Source organism: Arachis stenosperma, unplaced genomic scaffold, assembly GCF_014773155.1.
Source record: "Arachis stenosperma cultivar V10309 unplaced genomic scaffold, arast.V10309.gnm1.PFL2 arast.V10309.gnm1.Scaffold_100067, whole genome shotgun sequence".
NCBI classification, from domain to species: domain Eukaryota; kingdom Viridiplantae; phylum Streptophyta; class Magnoliopsida; order Fabales; family Fabaceae; genus Arachis; species Arachis stenosperma.
In genome coordinates, this window is record NW_026651379.1 from 169,171 (window position 1) to 175,732 (window position 6,562).

Genomic DNA, 6,562 nt, shown 5'->3' on the forward strand with positions numbered 1-6,562 from the left:
AGGTAGCCACTGACAACGGTGAAACCCTTGCATAAGCTTGCCATGGAAAGGAGTAAGAAGGATTGGATGAAGACAGTAGGAAAGCAGAGAGACGGAAGGGACAGCATCTTCATGCGCTTATCTGAAGCTCTCACCAATGATATGCATAAGTATCTCTATCTTAATCTTTATGTTTTATTCATCATCTATACCCATTTGAGTCTGCCTGACTAAGATTTACAAGGTGACCATAGCTTGCTTCATACCAACAATCTCCGTGGGATCGACCCTTACTCGCGTAAGGTTTATTACTTGGACGACCCAGTGCACTTGCTGGTTAGTTGTGCGGAGTTGTGATGAAGAGTTGAGATTGCAATGAGCGTACCATGTTGATGGCGCCATTGATGATCACAATTCCGTGCACCAAGTTTTTGGCGCCGTTGCCGGGGATTGTTCGAGTATGGACAACTGACGGTTCATCTTGTTGCTTAGATTAGGTATTTTTTTTTCAGAGTTCTTAAGAATGAATTCTAGTGTTTCAAGGTGATGTTCTTATCATCACCAAAGCTGATTGATCCTCATCAATTTAGCTCTTGAATGCAATGTCCTGCTGAAGCTTGGCTAGCTATGTCTAATTCCTTTAGACTAAAGCTTTAGACTAACATTGCATGATTCCTGGAATTCTCATTAAGAATTTTGATACCTTTGTTTTCTTTTCCACTTAATTTTCGAAAAAAAAAACCAAAAAAAAAATTACAAAATCATAAAAACCAAAATATTTTTTGTTTAAGTCTAGTGTCTCATTTTAAGTTTGGTGTCAATTGCATGTTTCTGTTCTTCTTGCATTCTTCGAATTCATGCATGTGTCTTCATTAATCTTCAAGTTGTTCTTGATGATTTCCTTGCTCTGATCTTTGAATTCTCTTGACTTGAGTGTTTTGTGCATTCTCATTTTGTTAGTGTCAATAGTATACAAACTGCTAAGTTTGGTGTCTTGCATGCATTGTTATTTAGTTGCATTTTGATTATTCCTCATTATTAAAAATCCAAAATATTTTTAATTTGTGTCTTTTCAAGTCAATAATACAGAGAATTGAAGATTCAGAACATGCAGCAGAGGAATTACACAGAAAAAGCTGGGCGTTCAAAACGCCAGTGAAGAAGGACAGACTGGCATTTAAACGCCAGCTAGGGTGCCTGGTTGGGCGTTTAACGCCCAAAAAGGTAGTGCATTGGGCGTTAAACGCCAGAATGTGCACCATTCTGGGCGTTTAACGCCAGGATGGCACAAGAGGGAAGATTCTGTTTTCAATGCAAATTTTTTTTCAAGTTTTCAAAGTTTTTCAAAATCAAATTTTTTCAAATCATATCTTTTCAATCAAATCTTTTTCAAAATCAATTTCTTTCCTTTTTCAAAGATACTTGCTAACAATTAATGATTTGATTGAACATTTCAAGTATGTTGCCTTTTCTGTTGAGAAAGGTTTAATGTTTGAATCACATCTTTTCTTGTTACGCAAGTCATTAATTTTTAAAATCAATCTTTTTAAAATTGTTTTCAAATCAAATCTTTTCAATCATATCTTTTTAAAACCATAATTTTTCAAACATATCTTTTTAATCATATCTTTTTCAAAAATTACTTGATTTCTTTCCCACTCTTGGTTTTCGAAAATCAATTAAAGTTTTTCAAAATGTTTTTAAAATCTTTTAATTTAATTTTCGAAATTTCTTCCCCTCTTCTCGCATCCTTCTATTTATGGAGTACCACTCCTCCTCAATGCACAATTCGAACTCTATCTCACTAAGTTCGAATTCTTCTACCTCTTCCTTCTATTTTTCTTTCCTCTGACACCTCAAGGAATCTCTATACTGTGACATAGAGGATTCCACATTTTCTTGTTCTCTTCTCTTTTATATGAGCAGGAGCAAAGACAAAGGCATTCTTGTTGAAGCTGACCCTGAACCTGAAAGGACCTTGAAGCGAAAGTTAAGAGAAGCTAAGGCACAACTCTCTGTAGAGGACCTAACAGAAATCTTCAAAGAAGAAGAATCCATGGCAGCCGAAACAACAACAATGCCAACAATGCAAGGAAGGTGCTGGGTGACTTTACTGCACCTACTCCCGACTTCTATGGGAGAAGCATCTCTATCCCTGCCATTGGAGCAAACAACTTTGAGCTTAAGCCTTAATTAGTTTCTCTAATGCAACAGAATTGCAAGTTCCATGGACTTCCATTGGAAGATCCTCATCAGTTCTTAGTTGAATTCTTGCAAATCTGTGACACTGTCAAGACTAATGGGGTTGACCCTGAGGTCTATAGACTTATGCTATTCCCTTCTGCGGTAAGAGATAGAGCTAGGATATGGTTGGACTCACAACCTAAAGAAAGCCTGAACTCTTGGGAAAAGCTAGTCAATGCCTTCTTGGCAAAGTTCTTTCCACCTCAAAAATTGAGTAAGCTTAGAGTGGAAGTCCAAACCTTCAGACAGAAGGAAGGTGAATCCCTCTATGAAGCTTGGGAAAGATACAAACAGTTAATCAGAAAATGTCCTTCTGACATGCTTTCTGAATGGAGCATCATAGGTATTTTCTATGATGGTCTCTCTGAACTATCCAAGATGTCCTTGGATAGCTCTGCTGGAGGATCTCTTCATCTGAAGAAGACGCCTACAGAAGCTCAAGAACTAATTGAAATGGTTGCAAATAACCAATTCATGTACACTTCTGAAAGGAATCCTGTGAACAATGGGACAAATCAGAAGAAAGGAGTTCTTGAGATTGATACTCTGAATGCCATTTTGGCTCAGAACAAGATATTGACTCAGCAAGTCAATTTGATTTCTCAAAGTCTGTCTGGAATGCAAAATGCACATGGCAGTACTAAGGATGCTTCATCTGAAGAAGAAGCCTATGATCCTGAGAACCCTTCAATGGAAGAGGTGAATTACATGGGAGAACCCTATGGAAACACCTATAATTCTTCATGGAGAAATCACCCAAATTTCTCATGGAAGGATCAACAGAGACCTCAACAAGGTTTCAACAACAATAATGGTGGAAGAAACAGGCTTAGCAATGGCAAGCCTTTTCCATCATCTTCTCAGCAACAGACAGAGAACTCTAAGCAGAACCACTCTGACTTAGCAACCATGGTCTCTGATCTAATCAAAACCACTCAAGTTTCATGACTGAAACAAGGTCCTCCATTAGGAATTTGGAGGCACAAGTGGGACAACTGAGTAAGAAAGTTACTGAACTCCCTCCTAGTACTCTTCCAAGCAATACAGAAGAAAATCCAAAAGGAGAGTGCAAGGCCATCAACATGGCCGAATTTGGAGAGGAAGGAGAGGAAGTGAACGCCACTGAGGAAGACTTCAATGGGCGTGCACTAGCCTCCACTGAGTTCCCCAATGAGGAACCATGGGAATCTGAGGCTCAAAATGAGACCATAGAGATTCCATTGGACTTGCTTCTGCCTTTCATGAGCTCTGATGAGTATTCTTCCTCTGAAGAGGATGATATGTCACTGAAGAGCAAGTTGCTAAATACCTTGGAGCAATCATGAAGCTAAATGACAAGTTATTTGGAAATGAGACTTGGGAGAACAAACCTCCTTTGCTCACCAAAGAACTGGATGACTTGTCTAGGCAGAAATTACCTCGAAAGAGACAAGATCCTGGGAAGTTCTCAATACCTTGTACCATAGGCACCATGACCTTCAAGAAGGCTCTGTGTGACTTAGGGTCAAGTGTAAACCTCATGCCTCTCTCTGTATGGAGAAGCTAAGGATCTCTGAGGTACAAGCTGCAAGAATCTCACTAGAGATGACAGACAATTCAAAGAAACAAGCTTATGGACTTGTAGAGGATGTTTTGGTGAAGATTGAAGACCATTACATCCCTACTGATTTCATAGTCCTAGAGACTGGGAAGTGCATGGATGAATCTATCATCCTTGGCAGACCCTTCCTAGCCACAGCAAAGGCTGTGATTGATGTTGATGGAGGTGAACTGATCATTCAAGTGAATGAAGAATCCTTTGTGTTTAAGGCTCAAGGATATCCCTCTGTCACCATGGAGAGGAAGCATGAAGAGCTTCTCTCAAATCAGAGTCAAACAGAGCCCCCACAGTCAAACTCTAAGTTTGGTGTTGGGAGGCCACAACCAAACTCTAAGTTTGGTGTTGAACCCCCACATTCAAACTCTAAGTTTAGTGTTGGGAGGTTCCAACATTGCTCTGAGAAAATGTGAGGCTCCATGAGAGCCCTCTGTCAAGCTACTGACATTAAAGAAGCGCTTGTTGGGAGGCAACCCAATGTTATATTTTATCTATTTTCCTTTGTTATTTTATGTTTTCTGTAGGTTGATGATCATGAGAAGTCACAAATCAATTGAAAAAGCAAAACAGAATGAAAAACAGGAAGAAAAACAACACACCCTGGAGGAGAACTTGCTAGCGTTTAAACGCCAGTAAGGCTAGCAGATGGGCGTTTAACGCCCAGTCTGGCACCATTCTGGGCGTTTAACGCCAGAAAGGGGCACCAGACTGGCGTTAAACGCCAGAAAAGGGCAAGCACCTGGCGTTAAACGCCAGAAATGGGCACCAGCCCGGCGTTTAACGCCAGAATTGGCTCAAAACGCATTTTTGCATGCCATTTGGTGCAGGGATGACTTTTTCTTGACACCTCAGGGTCTGTGGACCCCACAGGATCCCCACCTACCCCACCACCCTCTCTTCTTCTTCACCCATTCACCAATCACCTCTACTACTCTTCCCCAAAAACCCCACCTACCTCACCATTCAAATTCAAACCACTTTCCCTCCCAAACCCACCCATAATGGCCGAACCACAAAGCCATCCCCTTCCCCTCCACTTCTTCTTCTTCTACTCTCTTCTTTCTTCTTTTGCTCGAGGACGAGCAAACCTTTTAAGTTTGGTGTGGTAAAAGCGTTGCTTTTTGTTTTTCCATAACCATTTATGGCATCCAAGGCCGGAGAAACCTCTAGAAAGAGGAAAGGGAAGGCAAAAGCTTCCACCTCCGAGTCATGGGAGATGGAGAGATTCATCTCAAGGGATGCACTTTCCTCCACAAGACTATTGGGAGCAAATCAACACCTCCCTAGGAGAATTGAGTTCCAACATGGGACAACTAAGGGTGGAACACCAAGAACATTCCATCCTCCTCCATGAAATTAGAGAAGATCAAAGAATCATGAGAGAGGAGCAACAAAGACAAGGAAGAGACATTGAGGAGCTCAAGCACTCCATAAGACCTTCAAGAGGAAGAACAAGCCGCCATCACTGAGGTGGACCCGTTCTTTAATCTCCTTGTTCTTTATTTTCTTATTTTTCGAATTTTCATGCTTGTGTTTATCTATGTTTGTGTCTTATGATCATTAGTGTCTTAGTGTCTATGCCTTAAAGTTATGAATGTCCTATGAATCCATCACCTTTCTTAAATGAAAACTGTTTTTATCACAAAAGAACAAGAAGTACAGGATTTCGAATTCATCTTTAAAACTAGCTTAATTAGTTTGATGTGGTGACAATACTTTTTGTTTTCTGAATGTATGCTTAAACAGTGCATATGTCTTTTGAATTTGTTATTCATGAATGTTAAAATTGTTGGCTCTTGAAAGAATGATGAAAAAGGAGACATGTTACTGAGGATCTGAAAAATCATAAAAATGATTCTTGAAGCAAGAAAAAGCAGTGAATACAAAAAAAAAAAAAAAACGAAAAAAAAAGAGAAAGAGAAAGGGAGAAAGAGAAAAAGAAAGAAAAAGAAAGAAATAAAGTTGTGATCCAAGGCAAAAAGAGTGTGCTTAAGAACCCTGGACACCTCTAATTGGGACTTTAGCAAAGTTGAGTCACAATCTGAAAAGGTTCACCCAATTATGTGTCTGTGGCATGTATGTATCCGGTGGTAATACTGGAAGACAGAGTGCTTTGGGCCACGGCCAAGACTCATAAAGTAGCTGTGTTCAAGAATCATCATACTTAACTAGAAGAATCAATAACACTATCTGGATTCTGAGTTCCTAAAGAAGCCAATCATTCTGAATTTCAAAGGATAGAGTGAGATGCCAAAACTGTTCAGAGGCAAAAAGCTACTAGTCCCGCTCATCTAATTTGGAGCTAGGTTTCATTGATAATTTGGAGTCTATAGTATATTCTCTTCTTTTTATCTTATTTGATTTTCAGTTGCTTGGGGACAAGCAACAATTTAAGTTTGGTGTTGTGATGAGCGGATAATTTGTACGCTTTTTGGCATTGTTTTTAGTATGTTTTTAGTAGTTTTAGTTAGTTTTTAGTATACTTTTTATTAGTTTTTAGTTAAAAATTACTTTTCTGGACTTTACTATGAGTTTGTGTGTTTTTCTGTGATTTCAGGTATTTTCTGGCTGAAATTGAGGGACCTGAGCAAAAATCTGATTCAGAGACTGAAAAGGACTGCAGATGCTGTTGGATTCTGACCTTCCTGCACTCGAAGTGGATTTTCTGGAGCTACAGAAGCCCAATTGGCGCGCTCTCAACGGCGTTGGAAAGTAGACATCCTGGGCTTTCCAGCAATATAT

General features: G+C 39.6%; 1 non-coding gene across 1 annotated transcript; it reads right to left on the bottom strand.

The window, feature by feature from the left end:
- Window positions 1-2,439: 2,439 nt before the first annotated feature.
- LOC130960068 (small nucleolar RNA R71) lies at window positions 2,440-2,547 on the bottom strand. The gene has a single exon (XR_009078982.1). It is a non-coding gene; the product is annotated as a small nucleolar RNA R71 (small nucleolar RNA).
- Window positions 2,548-6,562: the final 4,015 nt, after the last annotated feature.